This window comes from Haemaphysalis longicornis, unplaced genomic scaffold (assembly GCF_048455015.1).
Source record: "Haemaphysalis longicornis isolate Haplotype H1 unplaced genomic scaffold, Haemaphysalis longicornis Haplotype H1 scaffold_2, whole genome shotgun sequence".
Lineage (NCBI taxonomy): Eukaryota > Metazoa > Arthropoda > Arachnida > Ixodida > Ixodidae > Haemaphysalis > Haemaphysalis longicornis.
The window spans coordinates 147272253-147299343 of NW_027526295.1; the positions used below are offsets into that span (position 1 = coordinate 147272253).

At 49.5% G+C, this 27091-nt stretch overlaps 1 protein-coding gene across 2 annotated transcripts in view; it reads left to right on the plus strand.

The window, feature by feature from the left end:
• The window catches only part of LOC144169292 (disks large 1 tumor suppressor protein-like), a 247364-nt gene that overhangs the window by 101074 nt on the left and 119199 nt on the right, over positions 1 to 27091 (plus strand). The window lies entirely within an intron of this gene.

A 27091-nucleotide genomic window follows, 5' to 3' on the forward strand; every position in this document is an offset into this window, starting at 1 on the left:
CCAGTAACGGCGCTCTCACATGGTTGCCTGCATGCGTATCTCGCCAGTGAATACAAGGTATACATCACGTTGGAGGGGCGTACGCTACGACGTGTCTTTCTCGTTCCGAGCAAGTGGTGCCACGGTTACAGCGAACGCTGGACTTTTTTTTGGCCAGTCTTGGCCAATCTCCCTAAGTGGGTATGCTTGGCTTGACAAACGCGCGGCAGGGACGTTGGGCGGTCGCCTCGAGGACTGTGCTCACGTGCACGCACTCGGCAATTTCTTGGTATTTCTAACTGCGGACACGAAAAGTTACGATGTGCTAAACAGCTTCACTGTTAAAAAATTCGGAGATGGATGATTCATTCATGGGTCCTTCAGCTAACTCCTTCACCTCCTGAATCGTACTTTGCTCTGTACAGTAGCAAAATGGGATTTCTTGAAAACGTGCTGTGAACATCTGTATCATAGTTATCATTTGGGTATTTGTACTACCCTTCTTTCTCGGCCACTCGATTTCCACAGGAATATAAGCGCATTCGTAGCGCAATGAAGTAGTTAGAAGTTAGTGCCTGTCTTATCTACTCTGTGCTCACCGTCCGTGTTTTTGGTTGCGCTTCAAATCACGGGAACTACTTTGACGCTGCCTGAAAGGTTCGAACTGTTTAGTGTTCACGAAAGTGTTTATTGCACATCGCCCTCACAGCGGCGTCAGCCTTGCGAACTTGCGGACTTTTCGTACTCTCTATTTCCGCTATGCCCCACACTACGCAACTGCGCTGACAGACGGGGACGGGACGGCGTAACACGTGCTGCAGCGCCTTGACGCTGACGTCGCCCCTAGCAGCTAGGCCGCGAAAGGTGCGAACGCAATGTCACCGCAGCCAACGAACCCGCCGCGGTGGCTCAGTGGCTAAGGCATTGCGCTGCTGAGCACGAGGTCGCGGATTCGTTTCCCGGCCACGGCGGCCGCTTTTCTGATGGAGGCGGAAAGCAAAAACGCCCGTGTGTACGAGATTTCGGCGCACGTTAAAGATCCCCAGGTGGTTAAAATTAATCCGGAGCCCTCCACTACGGTGCGCCTCATCGCCTGCGTTGCGTCGGCGCATTAAACCCCACAATCAATCAATCAATCAATCAATCAATCAATCAATCAATCAATCAATCAATCAATCAATCAATCAATCAATCAACCGCAGCCAACCGTGCCTCCTGCTGGGCTTGACGTCACCCCGCTCTGTACGCACCCTGCGTTCCCTTTCCTTCTTTCGCTCCGTGTCGATGTACGGATCGACGGCGAAAATTTTGCCCGATATGCCTCTTCTATTGCTAACGCAACGGTGAAAGGGAGGGCAGACGCGTCAAAGCGTGCTGCGCTATTATCAACCCGCCCTTTTTGCACTTTCGGACGGCAGTGAGCTTTCCGCGTCCGCATCGAGATATATACGTTTGGGATTGTTCGCAGCACCGACGATGGCTGCTCGTACCGGAAGCACGGCAGTTTTTTCTTCCGGCAAATAACTTCGACTGCTGGAAAGCGAGGTCAGTAAATACAGTATTTTAGTCGGGGTTGTACTTATTTCGAAAAAAGTGTCGTTCCCCAACTACCGCCACTAGGGCAACAGCTGGAGGTCGAGGGACGCCTGTCGAGCCATGAATCATGCTTCACGTTGGAAACAAGGGAAGGAGATTGCGTTCAAGTTTCCCGCATCTTTCACTCCAATTTTCGAGTTTCTCGCTGCGCGTAGCTGCGTTTAGTTGGCCGAGGCGTCCCTGGCAGTGTAATCTAAATGGATTTCTTGCATTGTTCAGGGAGTGTAGGAGGGGACATTTAAGTGGCTCAATTAAGTCTCAGAGCTCGCGGGCTTATTCACAGTGGCGAGAGTGCGCTTTGCTCGAAGATTTGGAATGGCTTCCCGAACCGCTGTGCCTTCGGGGCTTTAGGTCTGCCAGCCGAACGCCTACAGGTCAGGAGCGAGACCGTGCCCCTCTTGGGCCTCCTTAGGGCAGAGTCAAATCCAGAGCCACCGGCAGTGATTGCCGTGGAGGCCGCCGCCGCCCACGAGAGTTAGCTTCGGGCTTATAGGAACTGATGCGCCCTGATTAGAGCCTCGGGGCGCGACGCTAATCCGGTGCGGCGGCTTGTCGAGCCGTTTGTGTAACGGCTCTCGTTGCGATGGGGTCCAGGATAAAAGTTTTATCCCCGTTTCTTGTCTTCCTGGTATAAACTAAACTGTTGAAGACTATAGGTTTTAAGTATATGTTCGGGAAAGCCTTATTCGCTTTGACGCCCTGCCAAAAAATAAGTGTGCAGTTTACAGAGTTCAGTATATACGAAGTGCGCTTTAAATAAAACGGGAACACTTCAGGCCGAACGCTGGATGAAATGGTAGAGGTCCGTCCTCCGTGCGTTTAATTACCTTGACTTTGCACCACCATTCCCTGCTTCCCTTTCCTTTATTGTCACTTCAGCATAGACAGTGTGTATGCTGGCTTAGCGTACACAGTGTATATGTATGTTTTCTTTTTCTCTGCAATGTCGTAGTAAAAGTACAGCTCGTCGGCTTCCTGTGTATGCTTATGAGTCTCAGTTGCAACCGTAAGAATATATAATTATCGGGGTATTATGTTGAATCCGCGAAGATTCGCATGCTCGCGCTGTTTAAGTGGTATAGAAATGGGATATACTTGCGCCGACTGTTGTATGCTGAAACCAGAGAACTGTATAACACGCGTGCAAACTTCTTTTTATTGCGTAAGCAATATATGGGGATTTTTTTTCAAAAATGGTTGCCGTCGATCTGCGGACAGAAAGCTACAGAACACAGCACTACCTCCCGCGCGCGGCGAGCGGTGACGTCAGCCGTGCCAGCGGCGGCAGGCGTTGGCTGGTGACATGGAAACTTCAAGTCGAAACGGGCCTCGTCTCCTTCTCCACACGACGCGTCCCGTCACCACCAGTACTAGTTGTAAAAAGGAGTGTGCAGAATCGAGTGCAGAACCGAGTAGGAGGCAGAAGAGGATGAAATGTCAGTGGCGGCGACGCATTATCGATGCTGGCGAACAACAAATGGAGCGACAGGCAGTCGCGGATAAAGCGAGCGAACGTGACGACCATTGAGATGGCGAGAGCGCAAAGCGCGGCTGGCACGGGGTGCGAAGGGCGTGCGAGAAGCGTCGTGCTGCGAAATTGTAAAGCCGGGGCAAGATGTTCGCATCGGATCGAGCCTTTTGTCTGCGATAGAGAGTGATATGAGATATGCTGACGCATTTTTGAAGATCTACCAGTGGGTCCTTCATTATTATTTTTCTCCTGGTTAGAGAGCAAGCCGCGTGGCGTAAACGAATGATAAACCAGAAGCTTTCGAGGACATAGGATGAAGTTGGTCAGAACACACAACAGTGGGCGTAGCCACTATTCATTGCGAGGGGAGGTGTTTCAGGAGGGCCACTTGTGTGCACAGTGACTCGCCGGGTTCGGGTTTGCAGTCCCGCTCTGCCCGTTCCACTAGGAGGGATGTGACCTTAATGGTTGGGATTGATTGTAAGGATGCTGCTCCGGGACGTACACGTGCGCATAGGCAATTGCTTGCCTGAAGCGGGGCGTATATATTAATGATAGAAATGGCCCTTGGGTAGGGTCGCTGATCGGCGTGGGAAGGATCAGTGCCTCCTCTCCGAGCACTGTCGTACACAGTACCAAGCCCTAAGGTGGTCAAAAAGCAGCCTTTTCCGGGTTTCATCCACTGCCTGGGGGTCCCGTACCGCGTGGGTAGGTGGGAGCGTGTGTTCCTTAAGCCTTGCCGGGGTCGGTCTCCCGTGGCGTGGGTGTCGTAATGGACCTCCGCCGTGGTTGTCCTCCCACCGCCCGGACGACGACAAATGCGACATTTCGTCCGCCCACGCGACCGCCGCCGGTCGCCGATCGAGCCATACCTTGCAAAAAAATGTCGCCGCTTCGTGCGCTCAGTAATACGCGGCGTCTCCTTCCTGCCCGCATACACGGGCTGTCACAGCGCGGGGGCGAGCGATATGTATGCGCTACGGCGGCAAGAGCCGCTCGTCGTTCGTTCGCCGTCAATTTCGTGCTCGTTCCCCCCTCTGTTCGTCCTGTGCTCTCCCTCTTATCCGCTTAATAATGCACGCCGGCTCGCTCGTAAATTCCGAGCGCTTGTTCTCGCGGAAAGCCGATCTTGTGGAGAAGGTAAACACGGGCGGCCTCGCTGAAAGCACGTCGGCCCGTACGCAGCAGGATGTGAGGGATCAGCAGTCACGGCCTCCTCCTCTTCATCCCTGTACCGGTCGCCGCACACAGAGCGGAGCAGCTTGAGCGGCCGCTTCAGGCTGCCTGCGGGGCTTTTGTTTTATTTAATGGAGCCCCGCGGGCGGATTAAAACGCGCTCGAAAAAGAGTGATGGAAAAACGAATATAGGGGAAAGAGAGCTGCAGGCGGCAGGCATGCTAGTCGCGGGCTTTTCGCTGAACAGAAAACCTTCCCGTTGGCCGGGTGTCCTGCAGTGAAGTGGTGGTCCGGCATATTATTTCGTCGGTTGTATTGTCGGCCGCGTCCTGTCGACAGAGGGATTGATCGAATAAATATTTATTCAAACGGGCGAGGGACTGTCGTTACGGGTCCGGTGAGTTTACTTCACATTTTTTTTTTCTCCCATTGAGTACGTCCCTTGTATTGAATTGAAGAGTGGCTGACTTGCAACATTGCGCCAACGTCACGCGTTGTGCGTTCGAGAGCTAGTGTTTCTCCTCAACATGAAGAACGTTGTGAACATCAAGTTCAATTACATCTGCAGCCAGCGGGGATTTATGCGCAAGCAATTCTACTTCTCGGCTCAACCCCAACGTTCGGTTTAGGACGGGATGGCCTTATTCCTGATCGACCGTATAACGACCGTATAATTCAATGATTTCTTGTTCCGTGCTGCAAAAAACGGTCGGGTACATCTACGTAAGCTTTTTTGTTGTTGTTGTTGAGAAGGGCGGCTCTAGGTTCATATGGGGCACGTGACCTTATTTGCGCGGTGTTGTCAACGTCCTCGAAATCGTGACGCCCTTGTGCTGCACCAGACATTTATACATCTGCCTATGTAGAAGCAGAGCGTATCAAACATTTCAAAGCCAGCGGAGACCTCATTTGAGCGTTAGCGCGACATTGCTTGCGCGCCGCTGGCGTCTACGGGTTTGCGCGCGACCTGAAATATCTTTTGACTACTTTGACGAACTCAAAACACGAGACGAGAGGCAATAGTGGGGAGCTGAATTGAATTCTTGCCCGGGCAGTATTTACTTGACGGTATACGACCTGCGTCCTCCTTTGCAGTCAATCCGAATCAATCGAAAAATTATTCCTCCCTCGCCGGCGTGTTCGTATAGTTGGGCGCGCACAATAAACTTTCTCCCCCTGCCGCTTGAGGCTGCAGGGGCGGAAGAACCAGTCGTCGCTCTGCTCGACCGATCTGTCCACACACCGCTATGTTTGCTTTGCCGCGTACAACGTTCCGCGGAAATGATTTCTTCTCTAAGGTTAAAGCCTTTTTCGTGAATTGTTTATTTTACCTGATATGGATATGTTGACGGACGGAGCCACGAAATCTAACGCGATAACAGCTGAATAGGCGAGCACTGATATCGTTTAAATGTACTGTCGATTTAGGGTGTATGCGTTTTTAACGGCCCCCAAGTTTGCTTCATTAGAATACTTCTTTGTCCCCATCACACTGTGTACCAACCTTATCGCAGACTTCAAGCTAGTAATCGAGATATTGAAGAAAGAAGACGGAGCAGTCTCTAGCAATATTGCTCCGGTTTCTCTATGCCCTCACAGAAAGTTGTTATTCGCGGAAAGTGTCTTTTTTTCCGCTGCTGGAATTGAGTTTAGTGAGTTACCAAAGGCTAGGTATTTCAAACTGAACAAAGTTGTTTTTTGTCTTCTTGGCCTTTTTTGGTGGTTGAATCCCTTCACACTACTTTGTACCGCATTTTTGCTCGGTCGGAGGAGCTTTCGGCATTGTTTTACCGACCAAATTCGCGACCCCTTTCTCCCCTCTCTGCCTCTGTTTACACACACGCACACGCACATACATTAAAGGGACCCTGCAGCACTTTCGATAGACGCTTTCACTCTTTCCTTCGCGTCTTGAAGCACTGCGAAACCAACAGTTATCGCCACCACGGAGCGGCACTGCATGCGTTATTTGCTCGTCGCAGCAGATACGCCTTCCGTTTTTGCTTTGTTTTGGTGGCTCTATTTTTTTTAAAGTTGCCATCGAAAAGCGTTCATTGCTACAACTGAAGGAAAACCGGCCAACATCCGCTACATGGCCTCAGTGACGTAATTCGGACCGTCGAAGAACGTCAATACAGGGAATAAGAGAGAAAAATCTTTTGTGCGAATTTACAAGTTATCTGATGGACATAGAGCAGTAATTTTGGGCTGAGGTATACTTTGCGACCCCCTAATCTAAGTACTGGGTGTGTTGGGTGGCTACGATCTGCAAGCATTTAAGATTTAGAAAAACATTGAAAAAGAAGCGTTGCAGGGTCCCTTTAAATTCCTGTCTCCTTTGAAATGTGGCGTGCTGTTCCTTCTCACATCGGGTCACCTCCAAGACGTACACCGTCAGTCCAACTGTATTGGCCACCCGTGGGAACGGCCGCGCTGTTTCCGCTGCGTCGCCGACGCTGCTCGGACTGTGCTGCGAAACTTTTTTTTCCCGCATCCCGCAGATACAGACGGCACTCCCTTCCACCTCCCATACGCGCACATACACGAAAAGTGGCTTCCCCCCTCTCCTTTCGTGCCGCCCGGTTTGGTCGCGCGGCGGAGAACGCTTCGATTTCTCACACGCCGACCGCCGCCGCCGTTATTGCGGCCTCCCCCCGGGCATTCCCCGCGTTAGCCCGCGGGTGGGATATCGCGTGGTCGATTTGGTGGGTCAATAGATGTCACCACCAGCACGCCTCGTTCGTTTGCCTGGGCGCGATAAGCCGACACTTATTCTTCGCGCCGCGCGCTTTCCGTTTTGTATTTTTTTTGTCCTCCGCGTTCGATTCGTTCTCGTCGTTCGTCGGCCAGATCGGCTATTGCTTTGGCGATGCTCTGCACGTGGTAGTAACTGCGGAAAAGGGGAAGATGATGATTATGATGATGACCCCGAAGCCGTCGTTGTCACCCGCTTGTGGCCCTCGTCGATGGACGCGGAGGCAGCGCCGGAGCGACCATTGGATGATAGCGAGCTGGCCAGGCGGATGCAGGAGAGATCGGAAAGGGGATGGGAAGAAAAAAAAGGCGAGGAAGCAACGCACTTTAACCGTCGAGCGGTGTAGGCGTGCGCGGCCTGAAGAGAATCACCCGTGAGCGTTGTGCCTTGAGGGGAAAATTCATTAAGCTTCAAGCTGAGCGCTCTTAATGAGATAGCCGACACCCGTGTTGGAAAGGTTCCAGGTTGCTCTGGGTGCCTGGAGGAGTAGTAAAAGAACGCGGGTCGGGACGGTCATTAGGGAGCGGAGTACGACGGCTGCTGCCGCGACTCGTTCACTGCCGCGCGCGCGCGCGCAGAGAGGTAACGCGTCGCCTTTGTCCGCGTAACTTGAAGAGGTGCTACTGCATTGACGCTGCGGGTAGTTCTTGACGCGTTCGTTTTGGGATAAAAGATTAGGAAGTAAGGATTTGCAACGATGCGTCGGAGAAAGGAGGTTCGTTGCCGTGAAAAAAAGGAAGGGGGGGGGGGAGATAAACGGCAGTCGTATGCGTTCAGAATTATTACGCAAAAAGGAGCCAGTGTGTTTTTTTATTGTAATATAATAAACCGTGAAGGTGAAGTTCAGATTGAGGAAGCCGCTTGCTCAAAAAATTAGCACATACAAAAAAAGGGGCAGATGTAAAATAAACGAAAAAGGTTCCGTGCCTTCCCTTACACTGAACCAAGCTGTCCGCGATGCTGGAATGATTTTTACAGCGAAGTTGTATACCACCACCGACGTCGACCATCCGTCTACCTGCGTCTACCCGTCGCGTCGGCGCGAAAAAAAAAAAAAACATTAGTCTCCAGTTTTTCGCGAATGCTTTGTAGCTCTCAATTTAATATAGGTATCTTAAAAAAAAACTGAAATTGGCCGCCAAGACGCCTGTACCTTTAGTTTAATTTATTTGTAATTAATTTGTTCACAGTGACGTTGTAAACCCTGGAAAATTCCAGTCTGCTGTTAATGCATGGCCGTTTACGGAGGGAGTATGGTCGCAGAAAGCGGCTGTAACTGGTGTTCTATCGAAACTTCCCCAACCAGCTTTATACGGCGAGTGACCACTAAGATGACTCAATATATTATAATCGTGAACTTCGCCTGCCTGGCCTAAGGTGTCGCTCAGCGTGGCGATCATCGTCAATAAAACTCGATCCACGGAACTCAGTATTCCGTCTTAATTAAGCTTGCCGTCTGTCTGCCTACATTACTTCTAAGCGTGAGTGCTACTGTTTTAGGCAGCGGTGCATGCGCCAATAGCTACACGTGCGCTGGCTGTGACGGGTGCTTAAATGCCTATAGGACTTGCTAAATCATGACCCAAGGGCCCAAATAACATCGTGTGCCGATGTGAAAGGTTTTGCCAATTCACAGAACTGCTGCTAACGGCTTAGTTTGCTTCTTTTAAGGAATAGATCACGTTCTTACTAAAATGAAAAATAAAGAAATGCATTTTAGTTTATTAGTTTTCATCAGGTGGCGCTAGCGGTCTACAATGCGAGATATTTATTTTTTATTTCAGTACAGACGTGACTTATTTCTAAACTAAGCAAACTGGGCCGTTGTGCAAATTTGTATGCATTTGTAAAGCTGTTCGTATTGGTGCACGATGGTTTTTAAGTGCGTGGGTCATAAAGTAAAAAGTTCCATAAGAATGTTAACAGGTGAGTCCCCCCTTAAGGGATTCCAGCTTCCGGGCTCGAGTACGCTGGTCCAGAGCCCGTGTTTGCTTCTGCAGCGCTGCGCACCGGCTTTGCATCGTAGGTGTCGGCTCGCAGTGATTCCCGAAAGACAGGAAGAACGCTGGAGTGGAGCTGTGAGGGGAAGCCGGTGTACGAACCACACTTGTCCTTCAAGAGGGGCGCCCTTCGGCGCTATAAACACACGTCAAGGCGAAAGAAATGACGGGAGCGGCCGAGAAAGCGCACTGTTGACGACGAGGCAGTGAATGAAAGCGGTGTGCGCCAGAAATAGCGGCGAAGGCGAGGATGTAATAGTAGTAAAGGCGCAACCACATGCAACGTTTTGCCCGCGTCTTGCAACCGTCTGCTGCGCCTGGCGCCGACGCGGAACGGGCGTTGGAGAGGGCGAGCAACCACATGAGACGCGCGAAGAGCGCTTCTCCGATCCAAGTTGCCAGACTTACTTTGGTAAAGGCAGCATCGTTCTGTTTAAGTCATTCTTAATAAACTGAAGAATAATCAAAACTTCAACAAACAAAACACGTTAAATTGATGTTCTATTAAATAAAGGGCTAAAGAGCCGCCAAATAAAGAGCCGCCATGTTGCGTGCGGAGGGGGACCGGAAATTGAGGACAGCAACATCCGGCGCAGACGCCGAAAACGGACCGAAAATCTGGGATGCGCAGACACCGGCGCTCCGAGCGCGCTCCTGTGTATTTGGTGGCGCGCGCTGAACGCGCGTCGCCGCGGACGGTCTCCAAACGCGACCAAAACGTCGCATGTGGTTGCGCCTTAATAGTCATAGCGGTGATAGTGAAAGGTGACGCAGTGTGGAGCAAGAGAAACGCTGTCGTCGTGAATAGTGCAGTCTGGCGGCCGGCCCGTGACCCCGCCAAGCGCGAGAAAGGCGTCTCTCAAGCCCCGCTGGCACGTGCTCGGTGGGGAGCGGGAGACGAGGGAGCTGCAACGTAGCGCGACTCGTCGGGCATGCGTGTGAAACATTTGGAACGGAGCCCGGGACGTGACGTTGGAACGGAGATCGAGAGGCGCCCGGTACGCGCGCGGGTTCGCGCAGTGCACCCGGGCTGCTCTCTGTCTCGGAAGGAGCAAGCAAAGAAGAAGGCGCCGAGGCGAGGGCTGGAAGCCGTACGTGCGGACAGGACGCCGCTTTCTTGCGGAGGGAACTGGACGGTGGTGAATGCCAACGTCGGGTACACACTTCCACCGTTACTCGGTGCGCAGCCATCCGTTCCCAACTGGCACTTTGGAAAATGCACGCCGACAGCACGTGCGTGGGTTTTCGAATATGCGAAAGAGCAGTTCCCTTGCTGCTTAGTGAGCAGCATGTAATACGCACGGCTGAAAAAGAGAAATGGAAGACTGCGTTCATTGCGGTCGTGATACGATGCACATCTCTCGAGCGCGGTATGGGCGTTTTGTCTGCGCTGGTGGTTCTATGTCGTGTGTGGCAGGGAAGTGTGCCGCATTTATTGAAATAGTTTAGTTACATATGTACGGGAAGGCCCCGTCGTCTGCGTTGCATTCAGACGTGATATTCTTCAGACGTGATATTCTTTAACGTGATATTCTAACCGCTATACCCTACGAGCTATAGCGGTTGCATTGTTTCCTTTAAAGAGAAGAGTGACAGGAACTGACGCATTTCTGGGGAACAAGCGGGTTCGCACCGAAGCGGTTAGTGTCACTTTCGCCAGTATCTTTTGCGACCCATGCTTCCCGCCAAGAACAACAACAACAAGAACAACAACAACAAAAAAAAAAACCCTTCGCAACCCGCATATACTGCCTATCAAAAGTTGAAGTAATACTTAATGGCTCCTGGGGTGCAGTTCACGCCCGATTCACTGACTTGATGTGTGGAGTGAGCAGGGGTCAGCTTGCTTTTATTTTGATTGATTGATTGATTGATTAACATACCTAAATTTCGCCTAAAGGGCATTACAGTAGGGGGGGGGGTAAATGCATATTCACGCACGTAAACCTTTCGCGCGCAGCGGTCAAGAACGGGCAATGCGACCTGGTGGGCCGTTGTGGAACACTAAACTTTAAACAGTTAAGCAGGTCTGCGCAAGAAAGGTCACCTTGAACAATTTTGTGAAGAAATGTAAGATCTGCACGCATACGTCTGCAGTTCAAGAAAGGGATGGAAGGAACTATGGGCAAGTCAGAATCAGAATGAAAACTGCGATTGTAATGACGGTGCTTAAATATGGATAAAAACTTCTTCTGCACACGATTCTATTAATTCACTACTAGATTTGGAGATGCCGTTCCAGGCAACAGAAGCATATTCTGAGGGATACATATTGCATTGTATAGCATTAGAAATGGATCTGGATAAGAGAATTTCTTTGTAATCCGGCACACATTTCCAAGACTTCGGAGCGCTCGTCTGGTGATGAGCCTAATATGAGGAGAAAAAGAGAGGCTACTGTCGAAAAGAACCCCGAGGTCCCTAATCTTCTCAACCATTTGCAGAGGAGCTCCCTCTGCAATGGAGGGTTGAGGAGATTAATAATAATAATAATAATAATAATAATAATAATAATAATAATAATAATAATAATCAATCAATCAATGTTTATTATAGTGCCCAGGAACAGCGGAGGCCTTCGTGCTGGAGCACTCAGAGGGGAAAATGCAGCACTGTAGTACATCAACAATTTGCTAATACACACTCAGTGAGCAAACAAAAAAATGAGAAAAAAAGACAGAAAGACTTACAAAAAACGGCAAAGAAGATTAGTAATAAAATAGTGCAATCCAACCGACTTTACACAATCAAGTCATGCTGGCGCACAGAAAAGGTATAAGACAGCAATGAAATGCATCAACAGCTGGCAAAAGAACAGTGAGCGAGCAAAAAAAAAAAAATAATAATAATAATAATAATAATAATAATAATAATAATAATAATAATAATAATAAAAGAAAAAACCAAGATCAGGCGCGTTATGCTTGTGACCCCTATGACGCTTCACTTCTTCCTCAAAGAAAATAAAGCAAAACGATCAGCTTAATACGTGCTAAAGTAACTGCTGGGGCCGCGACGTTCATTGCCAATAGTGTCTTTGCGCGGTTGTGTGTTCGTGTGTGCTCCCGTGTGGCCGGATATATCCGCATTTGTATTCCCGCCTGGCTTCGCGAGGGTGTGAGCCGAACAATATTACGTAGATGGAAAAATCCCGGGCCATCTCCGCTAACGTGAAACCTGGTGAGGGGCGAAACAAGCATTGTTTAAGTGTATAAGTGTATTCTTGGGGCCTTGGCGTTTTTGCCAACGGAGACGAAACCACTGGGGGGGGGGCGGGGGTACAGGTATGCAGCTTTGCTGTAAAAGTCTCTTGTCTTCGAAGTACGAAGCTGTCTAGCGCGAGGCGTATACGCAAGTTTACCGGTGTCTTAGTATCGTGACTACATGAGACGAACGACGATTACGACGACGACGACAGGAGACGCCAACAGCCCCAGCCCCTAAGGGGCCTCGCCCCTAAAACTGCACGACAGCTGCGCCTGGACAGCCACTTGATGGAAGCATCTTGGGTTACCCGCGCGCCCGGTCTTCTACGCGCAGTTCGAGGCCTATGTTCATCTCAGCAAACGGCACCAGTTAGCAGAGAGCGCTCTTTGTCTAATCCCCCTTGAAGTACCGCCGGGGGAAACGCGCTTGATCTCACACGTGCGTGTACACGCGTACCACCGGAAAGGTGCGGCGCCCGAGAATGGCGGCCTGGGAGCAGGAAAGGATGATAAACACATCGCCGGGGTGGGGCCGCCAACGCGGTGGGGCCGCCAAATCCCCCGAGATGGATCGGCGGCACACGCGCACCGACCTGATGACCCGCGGGGAATGGGAAGGGGGCACAACGGGAGAAGAGGAAGCGGCGAGCACACGCGAGCATGTATGTATGTACGAACGCAACACGAAAGGGGCCTCGACGAGGCCATACGCGCGCACGTAGCGTTTTTTCTTCCCCGTGCCGACCTCGCTTACGGCGGCAACACGCCGGGGAAAAGCGCCCAGATGCCGCGTTGGCAGCACTAAGCCAAAAGCGCAACTGCGGCCAGCTAAGCGGTGGTGGCACGCTGGACACGACAGCGGCCAACGAAGAGCGCCCTTTTCACCCTCTCTTACCTTCTTCTGGGCAGCCAGGAAGCTCGTGGCCAGCGGGCGGCTAGCTCGGCCGCTAGCCGCACGTGACCCCCTGGCGTCACGGGGCTCCATCCGTTATGCACTACCTGGGATGAGTAAACACGTGGCTTCGCCCCAAGCTCCTACTGTTGCTGACCAAGTGCCGTTGCCGCAAGATACTAGTCATGAGCTGCTGTACTGCAAGACCAACTCTGCGGTTTTGATGATGTTTTTATTCATCTCTATCTTGCATTAATTAGGCATTGATAACTAACCATGTTTAAGCTGCATTTTGTAATTCTAGTCGAGTGTTCGACGAAACTTCGTCTGGTCAGGGGTCATATTTGCTCGTGCTATCTGCTCGTAATTCTGCTCGTGCTATCCTTTATTTCACGGTATAGCGAAATATTTTGAGGTTTGGCTTATCGAAGAACTTGGCGGAAGAAGAATAACGCTGTTCCCAGTACATTCGCTAGTTGTGTTTCTGACAGAAATCTCCTTCCCTCCCGCTCCAAACAATCCTAGCAATTTTTGGCGCCCAACTGCACTCACGCCAGCTACCGTACCGCACGGCGGATTTTTGCTCTTACTTTCCCCCCAGGGCCTCAGGAGCCCCCAGGGCCTCAGGTCCCCCCAGGGCCTCAGGCCTATTTCTAAATAAAGTCGTTCATTCATTCATTCTCTTACTTCGTCGTGGTCTATTAAGGCTGTATGGAACAGCTCAGCGATAGTCGCGCGCGGCCTGTTGTAGGGACCAGGGCTGTTGGCGTCTCCTGTCGTCATCGTCGTTCGTCTCATGTAGTCACGGTACTAAAACACCGGGAAACTCGCGTACGCCTCGTGCTAGAACGTAACGCGTACTAAAAAAAAAAACACTGGGCCAGTCGTTTACGCCTCGCGCTGGAGCGCTTCGTAACGCGTACTAAAAAAAAAAAAAACACTGGGCCAGTCGTTTACGCCTCGCTCTAGAGAGCTTCGCGCTTCAAAGGCAAGCAAGAGACTGTCAAAGCAAAGCTGTGTACCTCTACCCCCAACGGCTTCATCTCCTTGGGCAAAACCGCAAAGGCGCCAAGAACACGCTTATACACTCATGCTTCGCCCTTACCAGGTTTCACGTTAGCGGAGATGGCCCGGGATTTTTTTTATTAACGGACCCAGGTTATGGCAAGAGCGCAGGCGGAGCCCGCTGCGGTACGAAATGCTGGGACATATGTGCGCGTGCGCTTGGATGAACTGCGTCCACCCATCTTCCGCCAAGCACCACGCATGGTAAAACCGCGTGAAGATAACCAGGTGCTCCTGTTTAGCGCGGACGAAGCGTTGTCGTCGTTGCTCTTGTCTTCCAGAACACGTTGTCTCGGGAGGAGGCTCACAGGTCGATGCACCCCGGGCGTTTGTTTTTATATGGCATCCGAGATGGCGGCGCAACACTAAGCGAGAGCAACACGGGCACATTGGCGAACATGGCCTGTCGCCTAGTTGTGCACTCTGATTGAACATAATCCGCCACGAACATCACTTTGGTATCAACTGTTCACTGTTACCAACGTGGTGTTAAAGGGACCCTGCAACACTTCTATTTTTTTTTAAAATCCTAAATGCTTTCAGAACGTAGTCAACAAACACATCCAGTACTTAGAATAGGAGGCCACAAAGTACCTCAGCCAAAAATTGCGGTTCTATGCCCATCAGATAAGTTAGTACCTTCTTTCAAGTACTTCGCGTTCTTCGAGCGCTCAAATCACGTCATTACAGTAGTGCAGCGATTATTGGCGGGCTTTCTTTCAGTCGCAACAATAAACGCATTCGATAGCCACTTAAAAAATTGGCCGCGTATCTGCTCCTTTCGTTGCAAATGTCGTCAATAGACGATAGTCTTTATCGAATTTTGCCAAGTAAATGCCTCCCTTCGCTTTGCCGCTCACCTCTCATGATGTTCCTGGTGCGTCGCGCTCCTCCCAAGGTAAAGACGCCAAAGGTTTGCTTAAATCATTTTAAATTTCCCGCGTTCCACTGCTCCAAACCGGGTGTCTCGATGCCAACGCTGCCGCACGGCGAAGACGCGTGTGAATAGAGGCGCCCTACTTCAACGTTTATAGAACCGCGTTTCCCTACTCCACGTGCGTTGCAAGCAAAACGTGGAACCTATCTAGTGGAACCTTTCGTAACTGTTGCCGGTTGATTTCTTAAAATGGCGCCAGAAGCTATAGTGGCGCGGGCGACAGCAGGCGACGGCGGGATGAATTTTTTTCTGCAGTTGATGAAGTATTTCATGTATGATTTTTTATAAAGGAACACTGCACATATCACTTCTGTACTAGTTTGTTGTCTTATATTCGCGTAGTGTCTTGTTCTTCTTCAACAATGTTGACAAGTATGAACATTACGCCGGACTTAGACGGGTAGATTTAGCTGTGACTATATAAGACTATTGCGCAGGCATTGTTTTACTTTGGCCGGGTGGCTGAATCGAGTCACAGACAGACAGACAGACGGACAGACAGAAAGACAGACATACAGACAGACCAAAATTTCTGGGTTTAAGGAGCCCAAGAAAGACTATCGTCTTTAAAAAAGCCACAAAAGCGAATCGGAAACGGAAGGCGCATCTGCTGCGACGAGCAAATCATTCAGTGCCGCTCCGTGCTGGCGATAACTATAGCTTTCACAATGCTTCTAGACGCGAAAGAAAAAGTGAAAGAGTTTTTCGGTAGTGTTGCAGAGTCCCGTTAACGAGGCCGCAACACTCCCGAGATTTACCGCAGGAATTGGGTACACTGCGTTTAGTCGAAAACAACCTCCTCACCCCTCTGATTGGCGCTTGCTGATTTGTTCGTGGATGCAACACAACATTGGTGCTGCTGTGAGCTGCGGCAGGAAACAAACAACAACAACAACAAACGGAACTACTTGGAAAAGGCAACTCCTTTCATCTAGGTGTTCAGAGTTGCAAATTTTGACGATGGTTGTGCATATACGCTTAAGATAAGGCAATTATTAGGCCTTCGTATTTTGTGGGTGTTTACATTCCTCGTAACCGAAACAGCTCTTAAAGTTGCACATTGCGGATTAGGAAACCGAACTGCGAAATGCGTTAGCCAAAAACAAACAAACGCAACAACAACAGCAACAAAGGGCTATGCCTCGTCCTTGGCGATACCTGTAAAGGGAAAATCATCCGTTCAAAATCAAAGTACGCAATTTTACCGCACCGACAAATTTTGTCTTTCTCTAACGACGATCACATTGTTTGTGGCGGATTACCCAGATTAAAATTTGAACGAAGAAATCACTAAGAACGTGACTGAAGATCAGGCACCGAGAATTTTTGTATGTGGAATAAAGAGATTACGGCGCAATCAGGTATGTCACAGCTCGCGCACTCGCTGGTTGCCACGCGATAACGGAATTCCACCAGAACTGTAGTTGATTGCGTACGTTGATCGTCTTCCTAACAAATATCGACATTTACATTTTCATGTATTACCTCGACGATATCACCTCCCACAGCCAGACGGGGTGCGTAAAATCAATCGGTTGCGAAGGATCGGCATATTCAGCTCGAGGTTTAATTTAGGCTATCAAAGGCCATTTCAAGTGCACTGAAGTCACGTCAACATGACTCCGAAGAATTCGCACATCGTAGCGTTTCACAGGCGCCACGACAGCGAAGAGCATTTACCAAGGCTGGTAAACGTTTGTGGGAACTACCTTACGACTTCAGCGGCCGGAAAGACGGGTGGACAGTATCTCCGAGGGCTTATCTCCCCCACCACTCACCCCTTCTTTGCAAAACTAAAAAGCACCGCAGAAATTACGGCAACGGAATGTAATGCAAGCCCGGCAACAGCAGCCTCGCCAGTCTTGACAACCTATCCGAACCTTCTCTATGCTATGGCGTGAACGCGTTGCCTTGTATATTGCGTTTAACACGATGGTGGTATATTGCGTTTGCCATCGCATGAAGGCATCGAGCCCTTGCGTTTTTATTGTCCCATCTAACGTCGGGAGTCGTTTTGGAGACCGCTGCGACTCCGCAAGGTGTTTCGTCGCGCATTCTTTCGAGCCTATGTTGACAGTCGAAAATCATTTAGAGAACCGTCATTTTTTTTTTTTTTTTTATATTCGAAAGTTTGCCCTGCGGCATAACGGTGCACGATTCTTGCCTCCGCCACGCCCGCCAGCGAGTACGCTGCTCGCCGCGCTCACGCCCGTCCGGAGACGCTCGTGAAAACAATGTGCCCTTGTATTGACGGCTGCCGAAATTGAAGAAACAGAAATACAAAATAATAGAGGAAAACACTGCGTGGGCGATGAGGAAGGAAAATAAAGATAAACCCGCGGGGAGCCCGAACGCTAAACTGACAACCCTGAACGAGCAGAAACCACAATAGACGAGCAGGGAAAAAATAAACGCTCTTCAGCTCGTTGGCGGAGGCGCCATTCTGTCGCAATGTTTTCTCAGGAGCAGGTTCCTTCTTTCAGCGGCCCTTTGTAAGCGCTTTTCATTGCATCTGTTTGCACCCTCGGGCTCTCTTCGTGGCGTCTTTGCTTGTTGCCTCCGTCGCCTCCCTTTGCATACGCGAGCAGGTCCGCCGCCGAGACAAGTGCGTCGAAACAGCAGCCGCACAGCAGCTCTTTGTCCGCTTCACGTCGCCGTGACAACGATCGCGTTCTGCACGCGAGGTCGCGGTATTCTGGAGGCTCTGAGAACTCGCCGCGGGTAATAGAAGCGGGCGCGAGAGTGTAGCTACGCAAAGTGAGATTGACGTGACAGAAAAAAATAAAAAATACGCGCACGCAATAATCATTGAGGGAACAGATGTATTCATGTAGGCGGGACAAGTCGGAAGCCTCATACGGGGCAAGAAGACGGAAAGACTAAAACGGTTGCCTGTGGGGTTGGAGGATTTCCCACGTCCGCCCGCAGTACGGATCACCTAATTCCGGTCATTTAAAGTGGTAATGAAGGCAAATTATGAGTTTGGTTGATAGTGCCTTCCACACTTGTCTGGCAGCAAACAATGCTTCATTCACGGAGAAATTAAACAATCTAAGACAAAATTTTAATTTTCCCCCTAAATCGTGTGTTTCGTGGCGTCAGCGATGACGTATTCTGGGGGTGGGCCTGAAACCATAGAGTTTCTTAGGAGGAAACTCTAAAGAGGAAACTGCGCCTGGGAATCCATGTCGCCGTGGGGGGTTATGGGAACACCCCCGCTTTTGACTTGGGCATGGCATGACAATTGGATTCTTAAACAGTTTTTGGGATTTGCTTTCTTCACTATGCATTAACACGTCTACGAGCTACGAGGAAGCTGAAATCCTCCCTGTTCTGTGGTAGCCGTGTTCGGTGAAACAGCAGGCAGTGCGTGATTGTACCTGAGGTTGGTCATGCCGCAGTCGAAGGACGTATGACTGAGCAGGTAATATGCCGCCGCGGAATTTGTAGCTGACGAAAAAAAAGAAACAAAGAGTACTTCGACGAAGACGAGATACGACAGACACGGGCGCCTGCGGCCGTCCATATCTTGTATTCTCCCTCGACTGCTTAAAGCCACGTTTGCTTTTTTTCTTCAAGCGTGAACCAACTCCGCCAACTCGATCCGCAGCAAGTTTTGTTAAACTGTAGCTGATAATCGGTGCACCGGTTCGCCACGAAGGCGACGGTTTATCAGGCATGCCCAAAAACATTTCCAAGCTCTTCAAACAACTTGTTATTTGAAATTGTGGTAAAATTAATAAAATAAGAGTCTCTAATAAGTTTCCCACGAAATATTAACATTGTTAACTGCCAGCTTGGTCTGCAGAATAGTAGGCACAACCATCCCGGCAAAAATACGCTTTACTTCCTTTTTCCTTAGTTTTAAAATAGCCTGTTTTATTTTCGACTGACATAATTGCACACTATTCTTCGCCTTTTTGTTGCACTTTAAGTTTGCGGCCACTAGAATGTTTCAGTCCAAGCCAATGATGAAACTAAGGCGAGCGCATGATGTAATGGCGGCACATGACACATACGGCCTTGATGTGAGCCGCATAGACACTAGCGCCAGATTCCTCTGTAGTGTATATTGTAGGAAACTCTATGCCTGAAACAAACGTGTTGACTATGCATGCTGCGTTCGGAGAAACGTCTTAATTGTCGCCTCATTTACTGTCTGCCTTCATAGATAACGGGACGATACCCCTCAGTGTAAGGGCCGTATACCTCATTGAACGCTGTTCGCACTTGCTCTGTTTCTGACCGTTCCTGTACCTGGATTACTTTTGTTACGGCTGATAGCAATCATTCGGGAAAAACTGGGTGTGTTGTACAAAGAGAGTCGCGTAAGTGGCGATTTCGCTTATGCCAGTTGGCTAGTGTCGTGTCAGACAAGCCCAACTATAGCCCAACGCACCCGACGCCTGTGCAGCTTCGGACGGCATGTGCGCACTGTGCGCACCGGTTGATTTACGTTTACGTGTTGGCAAAGTTCCTTGTTTACCACACTATTCTTACTGCTACAAAAAGAACGTGCACTACATTTAAACGCGGATAGCTCGTTCTGCAAGCTTATAATTGCGTTGTAGCATTTTGCCGGCCTCAGCCAATTGCAACCAGCTGGCCATTATGCGTTACGAGTACATTGCGGGAAAGTAGCTGGGGTGTTGCCTGTTCCCTATTTTCCTCTTCGTGCAGCTTGTTCTAGTGAAGTTCGCGCTGAAATTGTTGTCAGTGTTAGAATATTCTAACGACGCAATCTTTCGAATGACCCTAACTTGCGCTTTGTCTGCATGACCTCTTTAAGGGAAAAGTAATTTTTGAAGACTGGTACACGGACAACTTCAGATAATCTATGGAAGGTTCGCATCGATGCGAAAGTTTGTTAGATGATCTGAAAAAAAAAAAAAAAAAAGAGGGACACGTACGTTTCCTTTTGGTTTCGTTGTGGTTCCATCCGATCTTCGTATTTGCGAACATAGTGTGCCGTCCGATCTTTCTTTTTTTACAAAATCCTCTGAGCCATTCCCACGTATCTCTTATGTCTGGCGTGATGGCGTGGCCAGTCTGTGCCTTGCATTGTAGGAATAGTAGCCACCGCGGGATGTATGAAGGGATGGGATGATCGGGTCGTGGGGTGCTTTTTTTTTGGTCAGGAGTTCATTGCCTTCTTTTGCGGCGCATTTTATTTTTAATATAGCGTCCTCTTTGTCATCTAAAGTAGGGAACGGGTTGCTCTGGAAGGAGTGGCTGGCTGCGTATTCGATGTCATGAGCGGCCTCGTTCCCTGGGTTGTTTTTGTGTCCAGAGGTCCATTCTATGAAGATGGAGACGCCCTAGAGATAGATCAGACGCTGCACTGTGCTGTGGTGGATGGTGCTTGGAATAGACGTGCTGGCTTGGGGGAACGGAGATCTTGCATTGCGTACGTGTTGTCCGTGTGTGTATCCTAATGTGGTCTTCGGTTGAATTCTGCGAATGTCTCTACAAAGTATGGTGACATCTTACTATGGCAATAGCTGTGCTGCAGTGGGGTTCAGCTTGGCTGCTTGTAAGAGTGAATCCTGAAGCCAACTGGCACATCCGGAGTAGGGATACTACGTTTCTTTTTGTGCTCCTGAATTTATGGTGCGGTGCCACATTAAGAGCCATCACGTTTATACGTCGAGTAAAATGTTTGTTGTTTGCGGAACTATTTCACTTCTAGTAGCATTTATGCGCGTTACCGGCGTTATCACAAAAGCCACACACGCTACCACGTTTGCTCTAAAGATAAAGAGCTTTGTTTAGTTTCGGAATTCTTCTGGACCCGATACTTCAACATACCGTACTGATGCCCGGTGCATGCGCGTGCGTGCTGTCGCCACAGGATCCTCTGTTCTAACACGCTTCGAATCGAATAAAGAGGGTCGCGTTAATCCCATATTCGTAGAAGATTATTCAAATTTGCTTTGTTAGTATAAAATTAGAGCTATAAAAGATTTATTTGTCAGGGATTATTCAGAAGCTTCATGCAAGACGAAGAACAACAACAACAAAAAGATGTTACCCTTTTTGTTGATTTTGGCTTTAAGATGAAAAATAAGTCAAGATTGTGGCTATGTGGCTAACCAAGCCAAGTAGGCGAGGAACGTCGCTAGCTGCAGTGGCGGCACCCTCGACGGCCCGCGACTGCAACACCAGATTTACCTCTAGTATATGTTAGTACGAAACAACGGAAGCAACTAGCAGACGACAGAAAGGCGAGCAGATGACGCGCGAACCGACGACACTTGCAAACGGAGACTCGGGGTCTCGTTTGCGTTCTCGCTGGCTCTCGCGTCAGTTGATCGTCTGCTCAGTGCGAGAATGGCGGGCTCGTCTTCTTTTCGTTCGCAGTTCGCTATTGTAAACGACGTTCAGACGCCGGCGTGTCTGGTCTTCGACAAATACGGGGAACCGCGGTGTTTCACGAAGGGCACCAGGTTTTCGAGTCTGACGGTACGCATATGCAAATGGCGGCGTTTGGACGCACTCATGGAATGTTTGTATGACCGCTCGCTGAAGCAAATGCGATTGGCTCTTTTTCTAGTAGATGGTGTACATACTTGATTGTGCAATGTGCAAGTGCAATGGCGACGGTTTTATCCTCTGGTATCTGCTGGCGCGGGGGGGGGGGGGGGGGGGGGGGGCAGCCATCTCGGTGAAGTGCGTTTGAAGTCGTTATCGCGGTACGTTTGAACAACGCTTTCAAAGTACGCGTGGATACGGCTTGCATCGTATCGTGTGAATTCCGTCGGAGTCGAGTACAGCAAAGCTTCGTAGAGTAAACTCGCGTATACCTCAAAATATCGGTTAAGTCGAAATTTTTTTTCGCCGTTCATTTACCTCCGATAGGGGTTGTGTAGTTGCCCCCTTTTATCTCGAAACGTTTTTTTTTTTTTTTTCGGGGAACCACGTGTACCTCGAAATGTTGACAGAGAAGACGCAAGGCAAAGCCCGCTGCAAGCAACTGATAAGGTCTCCGCGCGAACACTTTGCTCCAACTACGCGCCGCACGCGGTCATGAAAGGAATGAAAATCACCTTTGAGGTGTACGCGCTGTACGAGACCGACGTCCCGGTTACCGGAATGCCGACTGGCGCTGACATCGTTGAGATGGCTGTGGACGACGCAGCTGATCATGCGGACGACGAGGAGCCTCGAGAAGTGCCTACAACGGCAGAAACAAGAACCATACTGCGTTTTAAAGGTTAATTCGATACACTGGGCTGCTCGAGAACGCTTTTTAGGGACCAAATGCGAACGCGAAACAGGCGAGCACCACGGATTTCTCTCTTCCGCAATAATAAAAATTCTTCTTTCCTGCGATTCATTTTGCCTTTATTCCGAAAGCTCCCCCGTGCAGTGAAGGTTTTATTGTCAGCCACTTTCTCTAATTTCAGTGGCCTGGCAGCAAATTTCCGGCATTTCGCTTAACTCGAAACTGCGCTTATCTTGGCATTTTTAGCGGTTTTTATGACTTCGAGTTGACGAGGTGCTACTGTACATCCAAAATTAGAGGGAGGGTCCAGGCTATGCGAGGTAGACAGTTTATTTCAATCGACCAGTGCGCACCTCACAGAACTTGTTGAGGATATGTACGAAAACAGCTTCCCGTCTGCGTGTATAACGGCCGCCTTGAAACACGCCTAAAGGGCGCGTTTGCTTGCGTCGACATCGGCTCTCGATGCAACCGAGAAATTTTGTAATTACTTTGACAGACTTCTAAAAAGGTTATTCGTAACAAATAACAATATACCAGAGTTCTAGCTTCATGTTGCGCGCATACGCGCGGCGCCGACACGAGCAGACGACAAATCGTCTGCTCCTCAGTTTGGCTGCCGCGCCGGATCTCGGGAAGCTCGAGAAGCTTGGAGTTCCTTTCTCACGTGACCCACAACCTCACGTCCTGCCTGAGAGCTGCTTCGTAGCTGCTCAGAGCGGCTTGGAGCAGGCGTATAGAAGACACTTTGTGTGTCTACACAGTCTACGGCCGACAAAGTGTACTCACGGGTTGGATTTTGCTTAGAAGTAACGAAGTCTCCAAGCATCATGCTAGGCGCGCCGGCTTTTATGCGTGCTTACTTTAAGTTAGGCCACAGCAAACAAGCAAAACGCGGCAGAGCAAACAAGCAAATAATCGTTCCAAAAGAAGCGCGGCGCGAGTTTTGTGAAGGAGCCCAAAACAAAGCGGGAGTTACACAAACGCTTACGCTCTTGAAAAACGTAAATTTGTTAATTATAATGGGACAAAAAACTCACTCAAATACGATGGGGAAGCGAACAAGGGTCATAAAATATTTTGTGTTTCGAAAATATCCCGATTATGAACATAAGCAATTTCGAATTTTAACAAGAAAGTGTTTTATTCCCGGATGCACGAAGATTTCGCTGACGTCATATTGTCACGGAAGTGACGCCTGTACAACCAAGCAAGCGGCCTGTAAAGGGTGCACCCCTACACACAGGGTCTTCTTGCGGAGAAGCAACCTTTAGTACTAAAGAGTACGTTATACTTAAGGTTGTTCTTTTTCGGGATTTATATTTTAACGCGAAAGTGTTTTATGCCGCGATACCCCAAGATATCACTGTCGTCATATCCGTCACGGAAATGACGCCTGTACAACCAAGCAAGCGGCCTGTAAAGGGTGCACCCCTGTACACAGGGTCTTCTTGCGGGGAAGCAACCTTTAGTACTAAAGAGTACGTTATACTTAAGATTGTTCGTTTTCGGGATTTATATTTTAACGCGAAAGTATTTTATGCCGCGATACCCCAAGATTTCACTGACGTCGTATCCGTCACGGAAGTGACGCCTGTACAACCAAGTAAGCGGCCTGTAAAGGGTGCACCCCTACACACAGGGTTTCTTGCGGGGAAGCAACCTTTAGTACTAAAGAGTACGTTATACTTAAGGTTCATTTTCGAGATTTATATTTTAACACGAAAGTGTTTTATGCCGCGATACCCCAAGATTTCACTGACGTCATATCCGTCACGGAAGTGATGCCAGTACACTTTCGCAGAAGCGGCCCGCCACCAGCGCGCCGCTCGCCAAGCACACCCACAAGACAGCCGCCAACCCGCAAATCATGCTCAGCTGCAAATTTCGCTGCACATTTCACTTTCGTGTTTTACTGATTCGTATGACTGAGGCATCAACCACAGTCTTTTTGGCACAGTCTCCGATCGATCGAAAGTCCGTGGTTCAGACACCTCAAATACTTAAGACCCTAAGGTACGCGTAGGATGCCGTGCAGCATGGATTCTTCGTTCTGTTTTGATAGCAATATACTTCACGGCGTTCATCTGCGAGAACACGCGCGCGACTTCCGCGTGGATAATGCCCATGGCCCACAACGACACAGCTATATTACAGTGAAAGCTCGTTAATTCGGACCTATACGATTTATCCGAATGTCGAATTATCGAATGAACCGCGAAAACAGCACATTTACTATTTACAAACAACACATTTACAATTTACAAACTTAGCATTTGCATTTTCTGTGCGTACCGTTACTTCATGAGAAGAAGCGCGAAAAAATAAAATTAAAAGAACTACTATTCAGAGAGAGACACACAGAACGTAAGTCGTTTTCTTCGCGCTTCTTTCCATGATGCATCACCAGCCCTCCAAATTCTCAATTGCGTTATACCTTTACTTTGCTAAGGACTCGGTGATGCTAGTTTGTCTTTCGGCGGATAGCTGGGCGGAAAGAAAAAGTTTTCGGACGTGCGAAGAGTTCCGCATGGAGCATCACAACAGATGTTTTTCAGAACGGCGAGAGCATCCGCAGCTTCTAGCCAATGAATAGCCAGTACCTCCGACTGTGTACTGGCCGCGGTGTACGCTCTCACCCTCGCCACAGTTATGGGGAGAGAGCAAGTGAACGAAGGACGGCGCTTTGCGGCTACCGTTGCGAGAAGGCATTAGTCCGAATTAAGCGGTGCGCGCGTAAATTTGCGCCGAAATCACGGAGGTTCGTGGTCATAGGGCAGTGTACGTTCTCGAACAGAGGGAGCAGGAATGCCGCATTATCCGAGTTTTTTAATTAATGGGGGCCGAATCGTCGAGGTTTTACTGCACTTGAAACAGCTTTCATCGCTTGCATCCGCGAAATGTGACACCGCTCCCCGCAATAAAATGCAGTCTTCGTTGTTGGCGTTTTTCAAGGGAAGAAGGTGAAGTAGTCTGCACTGATTGTCGAACAATCCCTTTAATAATTTGAGGAGAGGCAGATAGGGAATTAACCTTAATTTCCCGAATAAAGCCCCCAAGTGCAACAAGCGGCTGAAAAAATCCACAGGCGACTCGGTCGAAAAAGAAGCCCAGTATATTCGCTTTGCTGATGAGTCATGACACATGCTGCACTTGTGGACACCAAACTGAATACGTGCGTCATGTCCTGCTTGACTGCTACCGAGCGGAAAAGAATTGACTGACAAGCTTGTTCTGCTACCTCGGACACCCCTATGTTTGCAGAAACTGTTGGGTCCATGTGACTATCTACGTACCCAGAACAAAAACTTCCTTGCCCTGAGGGAGTTCTTTCAAGCAACAATTAAAGATGTGCGAACACTACTAAATGCGTGCACGTTCCTCTGGATGAATGTGAGCAGACACATTGGTGTTATGAGTTGTGCGGTATATATGTGCCAGTAACTGCGTTGCATCGTGGCGATTTTGTATTGTTATTCTGTTCCGGTGTTGTACGGAAACACACACACACGCACGCACGCACACACACACACACACACACACACACACGCACGCACGCACGCACGCACGCACGCACGCACGCACACACACACACACACACACACACACACACACACACACACACACACACACACACACACACACACACACACACACACACACACACACACACACACACACACACACACACACACACACACACATGCATGCTGTAAATATGTGCATAGATGCTATTGGCGTATTACTGCTGTATGAAAGTAGTTTACTGAGCGCGCAAGTGACCTTTCAGCCGTTGTTTTTTCTAATGTTATTCTTCTAACCTCGTGGCTTCATTAAGACAGCCATTGTACCTTTTAATTACTCCCAAGTTTGAAGTACCCAGCTTTTCTTTAGGTTAGAGCTAGTCTCTCCAATAAATCATTATTCTCTCTCTCTCTCTCTCTCTCTCTCTCTCTCTCTCTCTCTCTCTCTCTCTCTCTCTCTCTCTCTCTCCTCTTACACAAAGTGGAACTGGTAGCCCTGAGTTGGGCATTTTGTTTTGGCATTTCATACCATCGACACACTTCTCCCTAGAAATCGTGAATTGCCATAATTTTTTACACGAAAGTGTTTATGCCGGGGTACACAAACCTCACCGACGTCATATCCGTCACGGAAATGACATCACCAGAAACAGTTTCATTGGCGCGGCTGCTCTAGGGTTCGAGCCCACGATCAGTCTGGCCGGACGGGAGGTGTGAAACGCTCTGCCAACTGAGCCATGAAGTCATGCCCGGATGGCTGTACGAACTCGCCTTATGTCCTTCCCTCTAATTTCTCCATTCAGATGGTGCTGCCGTCTAGGAGAGGTGAAGCGAAGTACTGCGGTCATGACGCTAATGAGCACCGATAGTTGGCGCCTCGATAGGGCACCTTATAGCAGCGGAAGCTGCTGTGTTTACCCGTCCGCCGCCTATGTGGGACGCCGCTCAGCTTGTGGAACGCCGCCGCCGCGTTCCACAAGCTGAGCTCGTTGCAATGCAGGCGTCTGCCGTACACGCCACACAGCAGGACCGAAGTGTTCGCACCTTTGCCGAAGCGAGACGCCAGCAGGACGTCGCTCGCCAAGCACACCCACAATACTGCTGCCGACCCGCAAATCATGCTCCTTTCGCTGTAGCGGACCGTGACTTAACCAAACGATTTGCTGACAACCTGTTCGGTTTCGTTCGCACGGTTTGCGAGCGCCTGGGGTTTCAATCGGATTTACGCTATGCTCCGGTGCGTGTAATCCAGTGTCTAATGTTGA